This window comes from Globicephala melas, chromosome 2, assembly GCF_963455315.2.
Source record: "Globicephala melas chromosome 2, mGloMel1.2, whole genome shotgun sequence".
Taxonomy (NCBI): domain Eukaryota; kingdom Metazoa; phylum Chordata; class Mammalia; order Artiodactyla; family Delphinidae; genus Globicephala; species Globicephala melas.
The window spans coordinates 146623778-146646340 of record NC_083315.2 but is presented as its reverse complement, the minus strand read 5'-3'; the positions used below and the strand labels follow the sequence as shown (position 1 = coordinate 146646340).

The window sequence follows — 22563 nt, the reverse complement described above, 5'->3', positions numbered from 1 at the left end:
ATGCAGAGGACACGGGTTCATGCCCCGGTCCGGGAGGATCCCACATGCCGCGGAGCGGCTGGGCCCGTGAGCCATGGCCGCTGAGCCTGTGTGTCCGGAGCCTGTGCTCCGTGACGGGAGAGGCCACAACAGTGAGAGGCCCGCGTACCGCAAAAAAAAAAAAAAAAAAAAAGAATCTGACCAAAGTAGCAACAGGGGAAGGCCCCACAGAATGAACTTTTATCAGTCTCAGCTGGTCTGTTTATCTAGCTTCCCTTGCCAAAAGATTGCTTTCGGCAATTGCATGGGAGTGTAATGCAATTATGATTGAAAAGATGTGAGGAAAAATTATGAGAAGCACTTCTGGGAAGTGATTCTTTGCTGTTAAGAAGTTACACAAGGGAGGGACTTTCTTTTTTTCCTGTCTTGAACATTGTTATCTACATGGATACCTAAAACTGCAGAAGCCATGAGGAGAGCCATCCTAAGAGGACACCACTTTGAGGATGGGGGAGGCGAAAGGTGGAAAGAATTGGGTTCTTGCAGGAGGCGTGGGGACCCTGATTGGAAGAACCCTGGAATTGCCCTATCTCACCTAACTTCCTGTTTTATGAGACAATAAATGTTCCTTGGGCTTCCCTGGTGGTACAGTGGTTGAGAATCTGCCTGCTAATGCAAGGGACATGGGTTCGAGCCCTGGCCTGGGAGGATTCCACATGCCACGGAGCAACTAGGCCCGTGAGCCACAACTACTGAGCCTGCGCGTCTGGAGCCTGTGCTCCGCAACAAGAGAGGCCGCAACAGTGAGAGGCCCGCACACCGCGATGAAGAGTGACCCCTGCTTGCCACAACTAGAGAAAGCCCTCGCACAGAAACGAAGACCCAACACAGCAAAAATAAATAAATTAATTAATAAAAACTCCTACCCCCAACATCAATCAATCAATCAATCAATCAATAAATGTTCCTTATGGTTCAAACTCCTTTCTGCCGGGTTTTCTGTTACTGTTAGTAGATGGGGGTTGGGGGTGCCCAGAGAAAGAGAACCAGTCATGGCTTTCTTGACATAAGAGAAGCTGTTTTGTGATCTGAGCCTAGCCACAATGCTTGTCCTTGAGGAGGTCTCAGTAATTAATGACCTTTAGGGAACAAAGGAATGAAAAGCAGTCAAGAAACAATAGTTCAGCAATGAAACAGAATCCTAGTTCCTCCTCACGGGATATACATCACCATCTGATACACATCTTTGAGTTCTGCAGGAACTAAGGTCCCTACCTAGGTGGAGGATGGTAACTGTTTAATACGACCCCAGTCTGGTCAGGACCTAAGGAATGATGACATTGACCTTTTCTGACCCTTATGACTTCAATCAGCTAAAGCTTGGACTCTGTCAACCTCTGCCCCAATTCAATGCAGAATTCTCCTCTGCTCAAGCCCCTTCAAGAATATGCATGTACCCTTAGCTTAAAATTTCCCCAGTGTTTTCCTTACTTGCTGCAAGTAATAAATACCGTCTTCTCCTGAGCTTTTGCTCCGTTTTATCTCTTGGCTTGACACCCACCAAAAAATGAACCCAGTTTGGGGGTAACATTGCTTCTAGCCAAAATAAAATGAAGATAGATACATATAGATTGTGGTTCTGGTATTAACTTCTAATATTTAAGGACATTGTCTAAAGGAAGTAATTTTGTCATGATCCAGTTTGGGTCCTCTTATTTGTCCAAACCTCTATGTAGTTCCTCTAAATGGTCACCCTAGCCATGGATCAAGCATCATATAAAAGAACTCCAGAAATTTAAGACTCACTGTCTTTTTTTTTTTTTTTTTTTTTGTTTGTTTTTTGCCTTACGTGGGCCTCTCACTGTTGTGGCCTCTCCCGTTGCGGAGCACAGGCTCCGGACGCGCAGGCTCAGCGGCCATAGCTCATGGGCCCAGCCGCTCCGCGGCATGTGGGATCTTCCCGGACCGGGGCACGAACCTGTGTCCCCTGCATCGGCAGGCGGACTCTCAACCACTGTGCCACCAAGACTCACTGTCTTTGCTCTGAGTTTGCTGCTTTGACCCTTCCCTTCCCTCAATTCTTCCAGCTTGCCTTTGACTTCTTTTTTCAGTCTCCAGTATTCAACTTCCCCTCGTCTTCAGGCTTGACCGTGAGTCCTGCCTTCTGCATTACAGCTTACACTTCTCACTGGTTAAGACTAGGAGTCTCCCTGCAACTACATGGCCTCAGTAGGACTTAGGAAAATGTCCCCGTGATTTCCCCTCTCATCTCATACCTCACTTGGGTGATCTCAGGACTTTTGCTTCTCATCCTTTTTGGTTTGAATTTCCCTTCTGGGTTCTACAGTTACCATGTCTGCTTACTCAGACCAGAGGTTTTAACCAACTGCTATAACTCCTCATTCGTGCTGAACTGACTCAATGTTCCCCCTGTTAAGTCTGAGTTGACTTCAACTCTATTTCCACGGAGGGTTGCTTCTTTTCAGTGTGTACTTTATGGAAAAAGTCAGCTGCAGCTGTTACCTGGGAAGAATTCTCCCTCTGTGCAGTTCTGCACGGTTACCTCTGCCCCTTCTCTGACAGACAGGAATTGCAATCTTACTATGGCTGTTTTTGATAGAAAGGGAAGTGCTCTCAGATTGCATGCTGGTCTGTTTGATGCTCCCAAAGCCCTCCTCGTTCCCAGGTTTAGCAATCAAGGCTTTTTCTGTTCAGTTTTTCAAGCCAACAATATGAAAGCTACATTAGGAGGTGAGAGGTATGCAAAAGTGTACACAAAGTTCCCTGCCCTTATTTTAGTAGGTGATGCCTGCCCACCTCGAAGGTCCGTTCCAGCTCTTAAATTCCATGTTTCCAAATAAGATAGTAAAATATTCAACTTTACAGATTGCTAAATTCTTGGACCAAAGCACGAGCCACCCCCAACATGCCTGATTGGATAACAATGCAAAGTACAATGTTATAACATGTGCAATGCATTGTCTTCCCTTTTTAAAAACTCATTTTGTGAAACCCCGTAATTGAATCAGGATTGAACTTCCCGTGGCATAAAACCAAATAGAATTACACTGATGCTAAAAATGTAAATGTATCCCAGATACCACTGAATGATGTATTCATGGGAACATTCAAGTCTGAAGAGTTGTGTGCACACACTGTGATAATAAAGCAGAACCTGAAGATCAGGCATTTGAGATATAAACACTTATGGGAACATTTTTAATTCCCTGCTTTTTAAAAATTGTAAGACCACTCTTTTTTTTTTTGGCGGTACGCGGGTCTCACTTCTGTGGCCTCTCCTGTCGCAAAGCACAGGCTCCGGACATGCAGGCCCAGCGGCCACGGTCCACAGGCCCAGCCGCTCCGCGGCATGCGGGATCTTCCTGGACCAGGGCACGAACCCACGTCCCCTGCATCGGCAGGCGGACTCTCAACCACTGCGTCACCAGAGAAGCCCGTAAGACCACTTTTGACCATGAGACCCTAGAATGTGGGACCTGGGACAATCCCTAAGAGATCATCGGTTCATTCTCCAGATGGTAAAAAGGATGCCTGGAAGGGTAAAGAGATACACTCAGGGGCACTCAAAGTACAAAGAGAGCCAGGTCCAGGTTTGGCTCAACACACCTGTATGAGGCTGCTACCTGGTGTCTATTGTTGCTCTAGGCATTGGCATCCAGAGGTGAAAAAGAACCACTGCTCTTGTCGTAGCCCCACATGTGCAGATGTCTAGATCAGTCCTTGTTCCACTTTCTCCCGCATTCTGAATAGACTCCTTGAGAAATAGGAAACTCTATATTTAGCAGCACATGCCAAGAAGCTTAGGAAAAAATAGAGGAATATTTCCCTGTCTCCCTAGTCTTGAGCCCTACTCCCTAAGCAGAGTCCTACACTGAGTTGCAGAGAGTCAGTTAGCTCTGTTTCTTTCGGCTTCATCTTCCTGCCTCTTACTGCATTGCAGAAACTCGTCTCTTATTATTCACGTATAACATCTCCGTGGACAGACCCAGCCCGGTGACATTTCAGTTTATTGCAGTCTCCCTGTTTGATGGCAAGTTAGGGGGATATCTTTTGGAGAATGCACGTACAAAACACTTATTTGCCTTTTTTTTAAAAGAGGGTAGTCAATTTTCCAAGGAGGAAAATTGTGCAGCGTGACGCTTCTCCACCAGTGTGGAGATGCTGGCTCTGATCTTGGGGCCTGGGATCTCTCCTAGTGCTGTTGCCAGGCAGACTTGTTACTGACACACATTCCTCCCCGGTAAGTAGAGTTCTTCCCCCCTCCCGACTTCATTATGCCTGCAGCCGGAGCTCGGCTGCAGAGGGAGCCATGCCAGACACTCTGATTCACGTTCCTAAAATATCAGCCGGCCTGGGTATGCGAGCGATGCGGTAAATCTGGAAAACATAAATCAGATCGTTGGATGCTATATCTGCTCGTACACATAGGCTGCTGCAGCAGGCCACGGTGACATGCCCTCCAGCTTTGGGGGCTACAGCCAGGAGGAAGTAAAAGGACGTAGTTTGCAGAGCTGGGAAAGGAGGGCAGGAGCTGACATGCAGAAGACGCTTTAAACATGCGGACATACATCCCAGACACCAGACGTGAAGTGGAGCTCAGGCTCAGAGATTGTTGGGAGGGGCTGGAAAAGGATGCCTAAGGAGTGGCCCCGATGTTAGCATATCTTCCAGCGTAAAGAGCTTGTCGATGCCCTGCATTTGGACATCAGAGGGAAGGCTCCAGCTTTCCGAGGAACCCAGACAAGATGGAAAATCAAATACATAGAATCTGGAAGGTGGGAAACGTCCTTAAAGAACACTCTAGAGAAAGCCAACCAACAAGGCCCTTCCTTCAGTGAACAAAGTGCCTTCATTGAGCCACTTAATCGTTTCAAATTCCGGAAAAGAAGGGCCTTGTCCATTTAGCGGAGTTCAGGCCATTCGATCCCAGGGCTTCTTGACCTGGGCCTGGGGACAGCTGGCTCGTCACAAATGGCAGTACTCCTCTGGGTCAGCAGTGCCAGGATTCCTAGTTCAAAAGTAGTTTTAGAATTGTATGAAAGTAAGGAGGGTTCATACCTTAGATTCCCAACCCTCAGTCACTGCTTTGCTAGGGTTAGGTCCTGCTATATCAGTGGGGCTCTGCCCTAAAATCAGATCAGGTTCCCTGGGGCTTTGTGCCTAAGGATGCAGGAGAATGTCTAGGAGTGAACAGGAGGCAGAGCTGGGATGAGATGGGAGGTGTCACCTAGGAGCAGCTGTGAGTGTAAATTAAAGGAAATGAAGGAGCAATCAGAGGCCCACCCGGAAGTGTCCAGGAGTTACATCTTGGGGAGTCAAGAAAGACCCATGAACAGACTACCAGGTGGTAGGGCCAACGGCTCCACTTGACGTTATGGTATCAGATGAGTGAGCCCAGCTCACCTGTCTCCAGGTGTTCAGGTGAATGAGACCATCCATGTGTAACAAGGTGAGATACTGAGAAATTAATCATAGCTTATCTTTTGTGCTATTCTGACCTATCAGCGAACACGATGGAAAGATAATTTCCCCCTTTCCCTTCCAGGAAAGGCAGCCAGGGCTTTGTGTTCCCAGACCTGGGTATCCTGACCCCAGGCAGGGAATTTCCAGCTCTTCGTGAGTCAGGCCCACCTGGGGAATTAAGGAGGCTTCCAAGAAGGGAAGAGGGTAGAGGTTTAGGTGCTGTTTGGGTAAGAGAGTCAAGGTCTGACCCCAAGTAGGTGATAGAATCCTGGGAATTTGGAAAATGAGATGGGGTACATTTGTAGGATTCTCCACATGGCCCGTCCCCTATACTTTGTGCTCCTGCCACGGCCAGACGAGACTTGGCTGTGGACGCTCATGGATCCTGGACACTTCTGTGGCCTTGGGAGCAGGGTTAAAGTTCCTCTTAGGGAAGCCTGGGGATGCAGAGAGGAGCCGTAAAGGCCATCTTTGTGGTTGCCGGAAATAGAAGTGCCCAACAGAAGGCAGGGACCAGCACATGGCAGAAGATTCAAACAGCAGAGACAGCTGCAGTGACAAGAGTGACCCACACCGATTGACAATAAACCGGTGAATGAGTTGATCTTGATGACCTTCCAGGTCCAAGATGTGTAATTCTACACGCCCTCTGTCTCCTCCTCGCAAGCTGATTCCCCCCCACCAATCCCACGACTCAGAATGACTGACACAGCACCCACGGATTTCCAGCACACCAGCACGCTCTGTTCTCCCCCTGCCGGGGCCAAGGCACTGGTTGTACAGCTGTGCGCCATTTGCACTCCACTGCCCCACGCAAGTCCATGTGTGTGGGTACTGGGGGGAGACGCGTTGCAGAACGGCCAAGTCCAAGATGCCGACAAGAAACGTTACATAAGCTTTTGCAGTTAATGAAAAGCACTTCTACTCCATTCCTTGTCAGACTGCAAAACCAACAGCTGCACGCAATCAGGCACCAACATGCAGGGAGCCATTCCCCTGTTTACACAGGAAGCTCCAGCATGCTCCATGTCCCTCCAGAATCACACCACCGAGCCAGCCAAGGTCTCAGCTCTGGTCCTGACACGTGGCTGGCTTGGACTTTGCTTTCTGAGTTCAGCCCACATCCTGAGTCATCTCCCCAGGAAAGACAACGCTGCCACGTCCAGGCCTGAGCTTGCCCCCCTGCTGGCATTCAGCCAGGTGTGTTCAGGGTCCCGTGATGCCCTAAGCCTGGGGTCACTGATTTCCTCCTGTCCCAGTGCTGTCCCCCGTCTCTATGTCACTTTCCAGTGTGCCCTCCATGTTCATTCCATCTTTTTCATTAGTAAATTCGCAAGGGTTTTTCCAAGTCCAGTTTAAACACCTCTTCCTCTGAAAAGCCTCTTTAACTACCCAGGCAGAATTCACTGCTTGTATCTCTACACTTGGCCACTATTGCATTTCCCTGCGGATTGTAGTTAATTGTTTACCTGTCTTTCCCACTTATTAGATGGCAAATCCTTGGAGAAGAGAAGCCATATCTTATTAAACCCCTGAGCCTTATGTAATACTGGTAAAACGAGTATTCCTTCTTTTTTACGAATTCATACAAAAAGGCATGCTGTGTAGGTGGGAAGCCCAAACTAGGGAAACATCTGGTTTTCAAAAGAGATCACAAGCTATCCAAGTCAAAAATTCTTGTAAAATTGTCTATGGAAAGATAAATTCTTTTTTTAAAAAAATTATGAAAAATACACATAACATAAAATTTACCATGTTAACCATTTTTAAGTGTACAGTTCATTGGCATTAAGTACATTTACATTGTTGGGCAACCATCACCACTGTCGATCTCTAGAACATTTTCACCTTTCCCATCTAAAACTCTCTACCCATTAAACACTAACACCCCATCCCTGCTTCCCCTAGCCCTGGCAACCACCATATTACTTTCTGTCTCTGTGAATTTGACCACTATACGTACTCATATAAGTGGAATTATACAATATTTGTCTTTTTGTGACTCCTTATTTCTCTTGGCATAATTCCTCAAGGTTCATCCGTGTGCATGTGTCAGAATTTCCTTCCTTTTAAAGCTGAATAATATTTCATCATACGTATATGCCACATTTCATTTATTCATTCGTTGATGGACACGTGGGTTGCTTTCATCTCTTGGATATTGTGAATAATGCTGCTATGAACATGGCTGTACAATTATCTCTTCAAGCCCCTGCTTTCAGTTCTTTGGGGTATAAACCCAGAAGTGGAATTGCTGGATCATATGATATTCCTATATTTAATTTTTTGAGAAACCACCATACTGTTTTCCAGAGTGGCAGCACCATTTTACATTGCCACCAACATGCACAAGGGTTCTAATTTCTCTGCATCCTTGCCAACACTTGTTATTTTCTGTTGTCTTTTTTTTTCCATAATTGCCCTCCTAATGGGTATGAAGTGGTATCTCATTGTGGTTTTGATTGGCATTTCCCTACTGATAAGTAAAATTGAGCAAAAGACAATTTCCTTTACTTTTTTTCTTTCAGATTAAAGAACTACATCATGTACTTTAGAAAATTTGAAAGATCGGGAAACAGAAATTAAAGTACAGGAACACGCAAGAGGAAAAAACCACTTGCAATCCAGTTACCTAGAGATAAACACTGTTAACATCCTTCCAGTCTTTCTTTCTATGTAAATGAATTTTTATGGCAAAAATTCATTTCCTTATTTAGCAACTCCCCACCTAGCCCTGCCCCAAGAAGAGACCTTTTTTGTTCAGGGAATGATCTGCTAAGTTCCCTGAGGGGTATGCTGGAGGTAAAAATATCTTGTTTGGTTTTAGGCTTAATATCAGGTTTTTGCTTTGCTGAGTGGACATATAACAAAGGGCAAGAGCCAACTGCTCAATGAGGACGCTTTTAGGGGCTGGAGATGGCGAAAGGGAAGCATGTGGCCGAGAAGAGGAACAAGTGAGGTGAGTGTGCTACAAGGGAAGAGAATTTTGGAGCAAAGAACAGATATCCATGGAGGAATCTGATTACATTTCTGTCTTCCTCCAAGAACTTCAGTGACATCCATATTGCTCATCAGGGGATGGTGGGGTGGGTTTGCTATAGAGAACATCATGAATGTACCAACATGGCTGGAAAAGAACAAACGCAGAGCCTTGCCACAGGGCTGGAACAGAAAGAGACATAGCTTACGCTATGTGGGACCTTAGAACCTTAGAGATTGGGACCTTAGAAAACCTGGGCTCATACTATGCACAATGCTCTGTTGGCATTTTCCCATGTATTTAAGAGTCTCCTGAAGTATTCTATCCAGGCCAAGACTAGGAACTAGTTACCAAAAATCCACTTCCTCTTCCTGGGTTCCTTTGCAGTTAGATGTGCCCATGTGACTAGTTTACGCCAAGGGAGGGTGTAAAGAGTTTGTCCCATTTCTAGGCCAAGGCTTTTTTTTGTGTGTCTGTGGTACACGGGCCTCTCACTGCTGTGGTCTCTCCCGTTGCGGAGCACAGGCTCCGGACGCGCAGGCTCAGTGGCCATGGCTCACGGGCCCAGCCGCTCTGCAGCATGTGGGATCCTCCCGGACCAGGGCACGAACCCGTGTCCCCTGCATCGGCAGGTGGACTCTCAACCACTGTGCCACCGGGGAAGCCCTAGGCCAAGGCTTTTAAAAAGCAGTGGTGCCCACCTCATCCTCCTTTCCCTTCCTCCAGCTTGATAAGGGTGATGACAAGGCCCTAAGCGACGGGGGAGCCAAAAGATGGAAGGAACCTAGGTTCCTGAAAAACCAATGAAACCATGCAGAAGAAAGCCAGCTGCTGACGAGGAACACTTGTTTCCCATTGTTATGTGACTGTCATTTCTATTCATAACAGCCTAGTCTGTCCTGGCTAATATATCATCATCGAATGCAATTTAATTATCCAGTACTCTATTGTTAGATGGCTAGACTGGATAAACTGCATTTTGAGGTGTAATATTGTGTTTTAGTTCCACTGCCCAGTAGTCGGGTGTATCAGATAAAAGGGTTTTGGCTGCAAGTAACAGAAAACCTAATTGGAATTCACAAACAAGAAGGGATTTATCGGCTAACTGGGAGCATAGAGGTAAATGGACTGTACTGACGGCTACAATGATGTGAAGACTCAGTTTCTTTCTACCCCTCTTCTTTTTTTTTTTTTTTTGCGGTATGCGGGCCTCTCACTGCTGTGGCCTCTGCCGTTGCGGAGCACAGGCTCCAGACGCGCAGGCTCAGTGGCCATGGCTCACGGGCCCAGCCGCTCCGCGGCATGTGGGATCTTCCCGGACCGGGGCACAAACCGTGTCCCCTGCATCGGCAGGTGGACTCTCAAACACTGGGCCACCAGGGAAGCCCTACCTCTCTTCTTTTTTATACCCAATGTTCGTTGCCTCCTAGGGCTAACTTCCTGATGATTGTAGAAGAATTTCACGCTCTCTTGTTCTCACGTGACAGGAGAGTTTGTCTCTCACAATCAACCAACAGCAGCTCAAAGCTTTGCACTGACTGGCTCATCCCTGAACCAAACCTTGTGACCATGACAATTGGACTTCCAGTAGCGGAGACCAATCAGGGCTATCTTCTGGAGCTGAGAGTAGGTTTGGTCCCACCCAGCAATGGCTAGATGGCTGCCACCAGTGGTGCTTACCTTTATACAGAGATGGAGAAACTGCGTTGCTCAGATAGACAAAGGAGAAAGTCACTTGATTCCAGCTTTCCCTGAAACAAAGCAAGTTTCGGGAGATGCTAAATAAAAGTGAAGTAATTTCCCCCTTCTATGCCTTGAAATATGTCTTTGGAAAAATTACTTTCTGCAAAAAAGATAAGAAAGATGGAAATGGTGAAAGAAGTAGATGATTTAAAGACAAGGACACAGAGTCAACAACCTGGGGAAAATTAAATGACTTGGAAATGAAGTCCGGATATTTGAGAAAGAATATTTTATATGAGACACTCTCATGGTGGGATGGTACAAAACAGAATTTAAGGAAAGGACAGTGGTATATCTGGATGTCATGTGTGGGAAATTAAAGCTCAAATCTCTTTCTCGGCTGGTTCTCTCTCTGCTATCGGAATACCTTGCACATTTATGCACATTGAGCGTGACTGTCAAGGACACTGTCTGTATGCTAAATTCAGGCTAGTTATGCTGACCTCAGCCTTTCCTCCAAACAGTACAAATTCATTTTCCTGGAAATCATGGGATGGACTAGAAACAGAAGAGAGGTAGGTAGGTAAAGGCTCTTCTTCCTATACTGCATCACTCTTTACCTCTAAGACAGGAATTAGATAGGTTTTACTTGTTGGTTCACAGAGGAATTGGACCAATTATTTTTATGCACACAAAAATAATTCCTTTCAGCACAGATGCTCATTGATTGACTTAAAAACCCCCAGTGTGTAAAACCTGCACAAACAAAAGGCATGCAAAGAGATCTGCTATAATAAGATTAAGTTCAAATGGCAAGGCAGGTGTTGAATTGAAAATTAACTGGCAATGTCAACCACAAAATGGTCTAACTCACCTTCTCTACAGAAGCAAGGGAGCCTGCTCTGTTTGTTTTTCTGCCTTACTCCCTCCCCAATGCAATGCTCATATTTCCAATGCAATCCTCAAAATCCAACTCATCTTCCACTTCCTCCGTGGAATCTTCCTGAACTACTACAGCCTCTATCTCCAGACTCCCTGGCACTCACTGAAAAGGTACTAAAGAATAGGGGTTAAAAGCTCAGACTGTGATGTCAGCCCTGCGATCAACCTAGATCCTTAGTCCACTAGCTGTGTGACCTGGGGCTCATCCACTCTGAGCCTCAGTTTCCTTGTCTGAAAAATGGGACCAAGAGGGTGACTGTAAGAATAAAATGAGATAGTGCATGCAATGAGATAATGCCTGGAGCAGGAACTCAAACAGGGACTTTAAATGTCAACATATTGTTCAAAAGTGCACCACTAGTCAGGACTTCCTGCTTGATGGCGGGTCAAACGGAAATTTGGATCTTGAAGCAATTTAGAAATGGGCCAAACTCACTTATGAACATTGTTTTTGTGAGACTGTAATGAGGTTTGGGGGAAGAGGCAACGTTTAACAGATTCTCCATCACCTAAAAAAATGAATGAACCAATGAGCCATTACAAAGGATCATTATGAATTTGTTCACTGAAACAAACCTGTAAGGCCCTGGATTGAGCAACACAGCTAACCAGCACTTAAAGTGGTGAAAGTTTCTTTCTTTTTCTTTTTCACAGACGTCTACTGCTTGTGTGAGCAGCTTTTGACAGGAAAGAGCTCTCTGCAGGAGGCATCCTTTTGTCTTGTCACTAACCTTAAACCAGGCACCCCCATGCTCCACTCATCTCCGGCCCTAGCACCCCTTTCAAATCTTTTGATCACCCAATACCTTGCCTAATTTGTTGGTTCTTTCTGTAGATGAAAGAAATAGAAATGAAGAATAAGTAATTGTCAGATGACCAGATCTCTTCCCTAGTTTCCCCTTCAGTAATCCTGCGGAACAAACTGTGTGAACAAGATAGCACAGAAAGAAAAATCACAAGAAGTCGACAAGCCTGCAGGCAGTGGGGGATGGCAACGATCGCCTATCTCAACGATGAACGGAGAATCTTCGGAGATGCTTTTCTAGGACACTGAGTCCACCATCTCCCCAGATTGCGAGCATTCTGATTAAAAGCAACTTTCCTTTCTACCAACATCTCTTTCTCGGGTATTGATTTTCGAGCGGCGAGCAGCCAGACCTGATTCGGTAACACTTATTCACGTCCAGTGGTGAGAGAATGGGCCACAGAACGGTATAAAGCAGCACCAGAGCTCTGGCCCCGTTCCCCCCTAGGCCTGATCTTGGGAAAGTTACGTACTCCCTCCCAAGTAACAGTTTCCTCATCTATGAAATGGGAATAAAATTCTCCCTATATCAAATGGTTTCTGTGAGAATTAAACAAGCCAATTCATGCAAAGAACTCAGTTAATATCTGACACAATGTATATTCAATAAATGTATGGAATTATGGTAGAAATAACTATCCCACAATTCAGATTTCTTACTACTTTTCTTTAGCATTGTCTTCAAATGTGGACTCATTTGTTTAAGCACACCTTTACGTGAAACTTGGAGCCAGCACTTTGCTGTTTTATGGAATTTGCATTTTTTAACCAATAAATCTTTTGAACAGTGCTCTGTGGATATCAAGAATGATAATGATAAGGGTTGTTACAGAAAATCCATGTAAGAGATGGGAGAACTAGACCCATAGGTGAGGGAGGTTGGTATGATCTATAATCACTTATTTGAAAAATCAGCTCCTCTCCCAAACTGAGTTGATTTCCTACCATCAGCAAGACATGCTTCAAATTCTTCTTGGACAAGAAAATTTCTAAAAATCTTATACCTAACCAAATCATCTATGCCCTTGAACTAAATCTGGGAAACTCTGGGTTATGATATTATGCACCTAATACAGTAGGAATGAGCTTAAAGTAATTCTCCATAGAGAGATTTACAGAAAGGCTGTTCTTTGTATATATTCTGAGATGATGTCACTGTCTCACTTTCATTGGGAGGGGCCAGGAATTGTGATAGGGCTGGGGCCCAGCAATGACGGCTGGCTCCTCTCACCTGGACCCTTTGAGAACAATGACCCTTTTGTGAGTTATCAGGCCTTTCTTCTGGTGAAAGGAAGAACAGACACTTGACCTACAGGTGCCTAATTGTAAGAAGGCTCTAACTACCAAGGCTAAAGGCCACAGACAGGCACTGGCCAGCCACTGAGAATGCACTAAGCCAGACAGGCATGGCCACCACCCTCCTGGAGCTTACACTCTAGTGGGAAAGACAGCAAATACATGATGGGCAAACATAATTACAACTGTAATGAACCCCATGAAATACAGAGAAGCACTGGATTTTATACTGGGACTTGATGGAAAGGGGAGAGGGGAGGTTAGGCATGAAATTGCAAACACAACTTTTGTATCAAAACGAGCATAGATACATGACGTAGAACACAAACTTGCTTCAGTGTTAGAGGTAAAGGTGGAGACGGCAGAGAAATCGCATTTGCCTGGAGTGGGACTGGATATGTCTCATCCTCTCCTGAGTTCTGTGTTGAGGCTTCCAGCCTCAAGGGGTGGCTGAGTAGCAAGAGTTTGAGAAACCCTGGCTGGGGCACAGTGGGCTTGGGCTCCAGGGGTGAAGCCCTCTAAAGACATGAGAAGACCCCTTCTGGCTGTCTGGGGGGCAGCCCAGGGCCAGGAGATCCCTGGCCCAGATTGGCAGCCAGCAACTCCTTTACCTGCTGTGGCATTCTCCAAATTCATCACGAAGCTTTCAGTGTTGTCTCCTCAGTCCAGGAAGCCCCTCTTGTTTTAAGTTATCATCTAATCTTCCATCAGGGTGTAGATGAAACTGTTTGTCTTGGGACAGGAAGGAGCCAGTGGGGCACGTGGTGGGGGGAGAGGAGAGAAAGAGAGGAGACGGACCTCTGACTCACTCCCCTTTCCTACCGCACTCTGTTCTCTTTCTTTAGGCAATCGTCAACTCATCTGCTAATTATCTAAGTCCACCCCCTGGGACACAGTAGGCTCAAAGCATCTGCCGTATGATGTCAACCATCCTCTGAATACTACCTGCACTCCTGTACTCCCCCCACCAGCACCTTTAAACTCCTCTGATTAGACCAGCATGAGGCATTTCTGAGGTGTGGAGAAGGGCCACTCAGATTGCCATGGGATGATAAGCCACTGGTGGTGAGAAACGGGCTCACAGAAGGCAGCCTTCTCTCTCACACAACGTGTGGGCTGGAAACGCTTGGAAAAGTCTCACCTGCTCCCGCCCCCAAGGTGGTACCAGTTGCAGGAGAATCTCCAGAACCAGGAAAGCTCATGGCACAGTAGAACCTGAATGTGTCCAGGGACTCAGCCCAGAACTACTGAATCCTTGAATTCTTGAACACCATCAAACCCAAACAGGCCCTGCGTAAAACATACTAAAGGATAACTGAGAAATTAAAACAACCCCTTAAAAACTTTAATAATTCTATTACTACAGGACTCTAGTTATTTGTAATGGCCTTTCACTTTCTTAGATCCCTTTGAGATAGGCTGGGACCTGGCACCTGGGACCCTTTACTGGAGTGCTTACACCTGGACTAATGTCTCCTGCAGCAACAGAATACAAAGAAACTATAAGGGACTAAAAAGAACTGCATGCATGCGCAGTTGGGACAAATTATGAGCAATAAGATACAAAAAAGCCACAAACCAAATGCCATTTCTTAGGTGTGGGGAGCAAAAGCAGGGCACTGCCCATGATCCCTGCACACAGCAGCACCAAGGGGGTGGGCAGATCACTTAAGCCACCCCTCCAGCTTGACCCACAGATCCACCCCTACCCTCACCCCATTTAAGGAACCAGCCTGCCGTCCTCGGAGAGCAAGCAAGGGAACCTGTTACTTGTTTTCACTCCCAATAAAGCCTTGCCTGAATTCCTAGTCTGGCCTGTTATCAATTTCTATTGATTAAAGAGTCCCAGGACCCGGTGTTCCCTGGTGGCGCAGTAGTTGAGAGTCCGCCTGCCGATGCAGGGGACACGGGTTCGTGCCCAGGTCTGAGAAGATCCCACGTGCCGCGGAGCGGCTGGGCCCGTGAGCCATGGCTGCTGAGCCTGCGCGTCCGGAGCCTGTGCTCCGCAACGGGAGAGGCCACAACAGTGAGAGGCCCGCGTTCCGCAAAAAAAAAAAAGAGTCCAAGGACCCAAGTCAGTAACACCTTGACGTGCATCATTAGCAGTTGTCTGGCTATCAGGATCGCTTGTCACACAGAAGGAAGTTTTTACGTTTGTGAGAATAATTACAATGTGCAGGGAATGCCTGTGTTGATCCTTGGATGCTGTAATTAACCTCATGCTCCCTGAGATTTGCACACCTGTACACCAGCTCCACCATAAAATCTGATGCCTTAAGATACAGAATACTTCTTTTTTTTTATGCTGAGAATTTAATTCGTGGTACATTTCAAACCAGTTGGAGAAAGAAGGAAATACCCAATAAATGGTATTGGGTTGATACGCTACCTGCTTCAGGGCAGAGAAAAGGTAGCCTAGCCTTCTCTACCCCACCTCACATCTTATCCAATAATTAATTCCTTATGATTAAAGAGCTAAACAAAAAACAAAACTAACAACTTAAAAATATCTGTATATATAGGATAATTTCAAAAAGAAATCCTGAGTTAGGAAAAGCCTTCTTAAAGCAAGACTTCAAATCCAGAAATATTAAATAAAAATAACTGAGATTTGATTACATGAAAATGGCGAACTGTGCAACAAAAAAACGCCATGAACAAAATGAAAAACAATGGCACAGCAACAGTGGAAAAGAGTATGAAGTTTCCTCAAAACATTAAAACTAGAACTATCCTATAATCCAGCAATTCCACTTCTGGGTATATATTTAAGTGAAATGAAATTACTATCTCCAAGAGATATCCACATTCCCATAGTCACTGCAGCATTACTCACAAGAGCTAAGAGTTGGAAATAACCTAAGTTTGTTTGAGGGATGAATGCATAAAGAAAATATGGTATATATATATTCTTCTGCCATAAAAACAAGAAGGAAATCCTGCCATTTGCAAAAACATGGGTGGACCTTGAGGGCATTATGCTAAGTGAAATAAGTCAGACAGAGAAAGACAAATACTGGATGATCTCACTTATACGTAGGATCTTAAAAAGCCAAACTCATAGCAACAGTGGGACGGTGATGGCCAGGGGCAAATGTGGATGCGGAGAGATGTTGATCAAAGGGTACAAACTCCAGTTACAAGATGAATAAGCTCTGTGGACCTCATGTACAGCATGGTGACTATAGGTAACAATACTGTATTGTACACTTGAAAGCTGCTAAGAGAGATCTTAAATGTTCTTACCACAACATACACATGTAAGATATTTTCATGAGGTGACGGATTGTGATGAACATTTTTCAATACATTACATATTGAATCATCATATTGTACATCATAAACCTACACAATGTTATATGCCAATTATATCTCAATAAAGTTGGGGAAAAAAAGCCAAAAACAAAATTAAAAACTAAATGGCCAAACTGGACGCAAATAAAGATACACCTCACAAGCTGCCTCCCTAGCAATCTTTTCTCAGTAGAATCCCTCTTTATCAACACTCAGATTTCATAAAGCATACATACCTCTCCAATGTAACATGTTTAGGGACTAGATTTATATAGAAAACTTTATTTGTGCATCTCCCAAACTCAATATAACATTTTAAACAAAGTAATATATTTATGGTGGAGGGGGCAGGAATTCTTTAGTTACTTTCCAAATATAACTGGAGGAATTTCAGAATCATATGCAGATGTTTTGAAGAGGGCGGAATGTCAACAAAGGGATGTGAGTCAGATGTTGACGGTGCTGAGAGGCTGTGTGGCTGCACACATGCAAATGTCTGTTAAAAGTCAGAGTCACTGTGTGGTCAACAGGAAGCAATGTTTTCTACATCTGACATACTAAGTCATTTGTTACGTTTACTGACTTTCTCTTTGTTTTAGGAAACTGGTTGGTAGTGATGGATTAGCAAAAAAGGGGCTACTGGTTAATATTTTCACTCTGTGTCTGGCTTTTAGGAAGGTTCCTGATGGTAAATGAAAGATACTCATATTCACAAGCAGTAGTACAAAGGATTAATATTGAGAAAAACTATAATTCTACATATTCAAATGTGAAAGAATAAACAACCACTAGAGAATGGGTGGAGAAGGGAAACAGACAACTCACAAAAGAAAAAACTGTGAAATTAGGCAACAAATACAAACGACACTCGACCTCACCAACAAACAAGAAAATGCACTATATGCATTAAAACAATGAAGAACCATTTAAAAAATTTATCAGATCAACAAAAAGAAAAAGTTTAATAATATTAAGAGTTGTTGAGGATTTGGGAAATCAGGCATATTGCTGATGTCTGTGTACACTGATGAGGCATTTTTCCAGGCAAATTGGTGGTATCTATTAGAAATGGTAATGCACACATGCTCTATTTGAACAATTAATTTCTAGAAACCTATTATTCAGAAATACACATGTGCACAGACATATGCATAAGGATAAATATCACATTATTTGTAATAGAAAAAAATTTTGAAAAGATCCAAAAGTACACCAAGAATTTAAATATATTATGGCATGAAATGCCATATAGTTGTTAGAAGGAGTGGGGTAGGCTTATATGTACTGATATGAAAAGGTCTCTGAGGTAGATTAAATGAACAGAGCAAGCTGCAGAACAACATGTGAATATTCTACATTTATGTGCATACATATATATTCATACACACACACACACACACACTCTTAGGCAAATACATAAGAAAGGGGACTGAGGTGCTGAGAGCAGTTACCTCTGGGAGGGAAGTTGTCCTAGGAGGAGGTAGTGGGAGATGTCTTCTTGTTCACCAAACTTTCCAGTTTCTTTCCCAGCTGCGCTCCTCTCTGTAGGATATATCACCACACTGTTGACCTTGGGAATGGCCATGTGACTTGCTTTGGCCAAAGAGATGTTGATCACTTTTGTGCTAAGCTGTAGAAGTCAGGGCCTCATTTGTCTTGTCTTTTTCTTTCTGCCAGATTGACAGTGTTCCAGATAGAGGCTAGGTTTTTCCATCAGCTTTGGTTCTGGTGTGAAAAAGGCAATAAGCAGAGCTTGTAGCCAACTCGTGATAAACATGTAGTGTGAACAAGAAATAAACATTTGTTGCTATAAGCCACTGAGATTTGGGGGGTGTTTGTTACGTGGCCTACTCTGACTGATACAAATAAAGGAAGACTTCTACACGTTTTGTGTACTTCTCGACTATATAAGCATTTTGCAATATATATATACACTCATATATTACTTGTATAATAAACTAATTTTTTTAATAGTTTAATTATTTTAACATTATTTATTTATTCATTTTTGGCTGCGTTGGGTTTTCGTTGCTGTGACCAGGCTTTCTCTAGTTGTAGTGAGCAGGGGCTACTCTTCATTGTGGTGCGCAGGCTTCTCATTGCAGTGGCTTCTCTTGTGGTGGAGCATGGGCTCTAGGCACGTGGGCTTCAGTAGTTGTGGCATGCGGGCTCAGTAGTTGTGGCGCGCAGGCTCTAGAGCGCAGGCTCTGTAGTTGTGGCGCACAGAATTAGTTGCTCCACAGCATGTCGGATCTGCCCAGAGCAGGGCTCGAACCTGTGTCCCCTGCATTGGCAGGTGGATTCTTAACCACTGCGCCACCAGGGAAGTCCATAATAAACTAATTTCTAAAAATTGACATCTTTGCAAAATTACAAATGACTATATGTCAAGGACCTTTGAGATTGTTGACAAATAGAGACTGCAAAGCTAAATCCTGGAATTCCAAGGGCAATTGAAGTGCCTGACTGAGACCTGCAGGCCAACATCTCATGGCTACAACCTGAAATGCTGGGAAAAGGTAGAAGGTGTGTTTTATCAAACCAGTGGCCAAGAAATACAGTGGTTAAGTGTATATGTGAGAATTCTTCTTGTGTACGTTAGTTGGGGAGGTCAGGGCAGTAAACATTCTACCCCCCAACCACAATGACAAAGGGCATCCAAATACATGGTGGGACCACAGTGGTTGCTTTCATAGATATTGGGAGACATCGTTCTTCCATAGCAGGGATTGAGTGGCAATTACCGCTGACTCACAGCTGTCTGAATGTATCAGTCCCATCAGATGTGCCCAGAACACAAAGAATTTGAGAACTACCAACCCAGGAAATAGAGCAGGTAATTGCATGTAGACTCTTATTTCCTGGTGGGGCTGATGTCCCATGCTAAAATTCCAGACTTAGTCATTGATTGCACACCTCCTGTGTCAGGCACTGTCATTGCCGTCAGCCATGCACACAATCTTAGCTCTCAAACTCACAGCTCAGATCAATAACACATACCCTGAGGCAGGGATAACAGTAATAGCAGTAGCAACCCTTTCTTAAGGGGGTAGCAGTTTCCAAGCATTGTGCCAGGTATATATTATTTCTAAGTAAAAAAAAATCCTGCATAAATATGCCTACTCTTTTGAATGAAGAAACTGAGGTGGAGAGAAATTAATGAACCTCCTTCAGTTCTGAGAACCCCTAGGTAAGGATCCATCTCAAGTTCCTTTTGTTGTCTAAACAAGTCACCTCCTCTGCAAAGGGATGATTGATAATAGCATCAAAGGGGGAGTGACTGAGCCTTGAATCAGAACTTTAACCTAGAGAGCAGGGCGCAGAGACCCAGCTTTTTGCCTATGCTATCTGCAGAGGGCGATTCAGAGTCTGGCTAGCGGCCAGCCTGGTGATCTGACTTAGGTTAGCTATGGTTAGCATTCCCCCCATCTCTGCCCTCACCCCCTCCTTCTTCTAGTGCTGGAAGTAAACATCTGCCTTGCTCAGGGCATGAGGGTGGGAGTAAAGAAAGTCCTCACAACAGCAACAGTCCTTTGCTGTTGTGCAAAGAATTCTAGAAGATGCAGATCTGAGTTGTGGCAGCACGAGAGGCCCCAAGGTGCAACCCCTCAAGTCCCTTCCATGGCTGAGGCTGGGGAATCAGTCCCATGTATTTGCTATCAGCTCAGTACTCTGTTTAACTTTCTTCCTGGTGAAGCACTCAGCACAGAGAAATACCCTAGGAGATCTAACTCAGAGCTGTTCTTGGTTTCTTAAGGAAATTTAACCTAAACAAGGAGGTGGCAGGGCTCTCAGCCCCGAGACTGTAACCATGTGGGGCTCATCTTCCCACCCAACGGGGGAGCAGAGAACAGTGAGTAGAGGACGGTTCACCAAAGAGCCTGAAAGTTCCCGAGCAAGAGGCATTGGGGGTGGTCTCCTTTCCCAGGCTCTGCTTCAGGGCTGAGGTCACAGGGTTCTGCTGCCTTTGCACCCGAGGACCGGCAAGGCCCCCAGGGCACTCAGAACAGAGCCAGGGGCTTCTCAGTCAGATGAGAGAAATTCTGGGCAACTTTCAGGATGGCAAGTCAGAGTTTGATGAGTGGCTCAGCTCCGTATTGTGGATGGAAGGAGAAAGAAAGAAATTCATGTAAATCTCCCAACGGGCAACCCAGCTGGCACTGAAAAGGCCGATAAGAGGGAAAACTTGAGCAAGAGGTGAAGAGGATATGAGGATGCTCCTGGGACACATGGGTTTCTTCCCGGGATGTGAGAAAACTGCACAAGCATTTTGGTGGAGCACCTGGTGGCGGAGGTTTCATCAGAGTTATGATTCAATGAAATGGAGCACCGAGTTTATACTAGGGTCAGATTTTATCTTAATAGTGTTATAAATGACTCTACACCTTTATTTATGGACTCATCAAAGGTCAGAAGGGGTCAGTTTTTAGTTGTACTCAACTATGCTTTTTAGGAGAAATTTTGTGCCCTTCTGAAGCTAGTGTGCAAAATCTCAGGGGGCAGTCATTCTCAGGGTTGTGCAAATGGGCACCCCTTACATCTTATCTGTCCCCAGGTGTCTCACTAATCTCACTCTAGACATGGCCCTGGGGTCAAGCACAGTGCCAAGGGGAGAATAGGAGCTCAGTCATTGAATGAATAAAGGCACAAACAAATGAGGTAGAGAAGAAGGACAGTTATTGGAAAACTCTAGATACTGAATGTTTTCACAGCCTTTGAACACCCTGTTTTCCAGAAGGCTCGTGTGAAGGTAGATGAATGGGACCTTTGGTGCTGTAGTCATCTTAGTCAGCTTGGGCTGCTATAACAAAATACCACAGACTGACGTCTATTTCTCACAGTCCTGGAGGCTGGAAGTCAAGATGAAGGTGCCAGCTAGTTCAGGTCTCAGTGAGGGCCTTGTCCTGGCTTGTAGACAGCTGCCTTCTCACTATACCCTCACATGGCAGACAGAGGGCTTTGGTCTCTCTTCCTCTTCTTATAAGGACACCAATCCCATTGTGAGACCCCCACCCTCATGACCTCAAATAAACGTAATCACCTCCCAAAGACTTCCTCTCTGTGAACATCATCACATTGAGGGTTAAGGCTTCAACATATCAATTTTGGTGGGACATAAACATTTTAGCCCATGTCAATAGCGTATTAAGATTACGTATTTTGGATCCCTGCTTCTGTACGAAAGTTTGATCACTGAGGTAGACAGAATTCTAAGATGGCTCCCAAAATTCTCACCCCCTAGTGTGCATACTCATGTAATCTCCTTCCTTGAGGTGAGTGAGCCTGACTTAAACAGGTGAGCTCTTTAAAGAGGGTCTAGTGGTCAGAGATGGAAGAAGTCAGAGAGATTGGAAATGTGAGAGGGATTTTCCTGGCCTTGAAGGAGCTAAGAGTTATGTCGTAAGAGGGCCTATGGAGGGGATCACATGGTAAGGAAACGTAGGAGGCTTCTAAGAGCTGAGAGCAATTCCCAGCAACAGCCAAAAGTAAAGGGGACCCTCAGTCCTACAACCAAAAGTAACTAAATTCTGCCTACAGCTGTGTGAGCTTGGAAGAGGACCCCATACTTCAGATGAGGCCCCAGCCTGGCTGACACCTTGATTTCATGTCATGAAACCGTGAGCAGAGAACCTAGCCACACCATGACTAGACCTCTGATCTACAGAACGCTGTTATAATAAATTCATGATGTTTTCAGCCACTAAGTTTACGGCAATTTGTTACACAGCCTAAAAAAGCAATACAATCTCCTTTCTACAGGAGATCAGCCCACATCTCTTGAGTCCCTTTATCTTACTAAAACCAGCTTCTGTTTGGTTGTTGATTACATTTTCCCTTATATTAATACACAACCTCCTTTCTTTCTTCTTCTTTCTTTTTTTCCCCTACTGTTTCCTTTGGGAATTTACACAGTAATTCAAATCTGCTGTGTACACATGGTTATTTTAACACTATTTAATGTAGAAACTATATTAGCTTCTCCCCAACCTCTGCAAAGCATCTGCAGGGCACACATCATTGTGAGACTACTGTTTTCCTCCCCCCCAACCAGTGTTCAAGTCTTCCAAAGCTTAACATTATGTTTATTACATAACAGCAC

At 44.8% G+C, this 22563-nt stretch overlaps 1 protein-coding gene across 19 annotated transcripts in view; it reads right to left on the bottom strand.

The window, feature by feature from the left end:
• Positions 1–22563, bottom strand: part of SIPA1L1 (signal induced proliferation associated 1 like 1) — a 501244-nt gene that overhangs the window by 464832 nt on the left and 13849 nt on the right. For 16 of the 19 annotated variants that reach the window (XM_030831557.2, XM_060294975.1, XM_060294973.1 and 13 more), the window contains exons 3-4: positions 17915–18188; positions 10124–10194 (exon numbers count right to left, since the gene is read on the bottom strand). The exons of 1 other annotated variant lie outside the window; for it this stretch is intronic. The gene's annotated coding sequence lies outside the window, so the exon portion shown is untranslated. The remainder of the gene's footprint in view (positions 1–10123; positions 10195–17914; positions 18189–22563) is intronic. 2 more of the 19 variants (XM_060294967.1, XM_060294969.1) reach the window with 2 other exon arrangements.